The following is a 1124-nucleotide window of genomic DNA, read 5'->3' as shown; positions in this document are numbered from 1 at the left end:
AACTAAGCTACTCCTTGGAGGCAAGGATTCTGGGGCTTCGTCTGACATACTTTGGACATGTTGCCAGGAGGGACGGGTCCTTGGAGAGGGACATCATGTTTGGGAGGGTGGAGGGACGGCGCAGGAGGGGAAGACCCTCTATGAGATGGATTGATTCGGTGACTGGGGTAATCGGGGATGGGTGTGTCAGAGGCAGTGCGGTTAGCGCAGGATAGAGCAGGCTTTAGGGCTGTTGTGCATGGGGTCACTATGAGTCACAAATGACTCGACGGCATATAACAACAACATATGTGTGGTAAATGATGGGATATTTCTATTTTCCTTTCTCAAGTTATAAAAATGTTTAGGTCTTTCACTCATAGGGCACTATAAGTAATCTACAAGTTGACGGCACTTAACAACAACAAAGTAGAGAGAACTCTGTTGGCGTACTGGACAGAAAGTTATGCTACCAAGTAAAAGGTGGGTGATTTTCATCTGCAGCCCTCAGGCCTGGTTATAATTCGTTTTGGTCAAACATTCTTATAAGTGGTATAGCACTTGTCTGCCATTTGCTGTACAGAGGTAACTCATGGTGGCTGTGATGCTAAACACTGTGACAATGATGTGTCACATGCAGTATTGGTTACCCATGGTGACAGTGTTTTCTGGAGCTCCCGATTAAAACAAGCTTGGATGAAGAAGTGTCATCCACTTCCGAAATAGCTTGCCTCCAGAAACTCTATGAACTTGGAGAAATGATGAAAATTATACAAGTGTTCAGTTCATAGCATCTCTGAGTCATCCATAACTCAATGGCATTTAACAACAACAACAAAAATTATGTTTTACAATTTTATCTCTTACTATATGATATGAGAAGACCACTTAGAAGCCAAGGAAAGTATTAAAGTACAAAATTCAGTTCTTAGTAAAATTCTTAGTAAAACAACAGTATATGGGCTACTAAAACTTCTAAGTTGTTGTTGTTGTTATGTGCCATCGAGTTGTGACCCTATGTACAAGAGCCCTAAATGCTCTTTTATCCTGTGCCAACCTCGCCATTTCAAACACACTCATTCCCGCCACTCCACTCACAGAATCAATCCATCTCATCAAGGGTCTTCCTCTCCTGTGCCGTCCCC

The sequence above is a fragment of the Elephantulus edwardii genome, unplaced genomic scaffold, assembly GCF_000299155.1.
Source record: "Elephantulus edwardii isolate Elephantulus edwardi_28Jun2011 unplaced genomic scaffold, EleEdw1.0 scaffold00303, whole genome shotgun sequence".
Lineage (NCBI taxonomy): Eukaryota > Metazoa > Chordata > Mammalia > Macroscelidea > Macroscelididae > Elephantulus > Elephantulus edwardii.
This window is presented reverse-complemented; position numbering follows the sequence as displayed.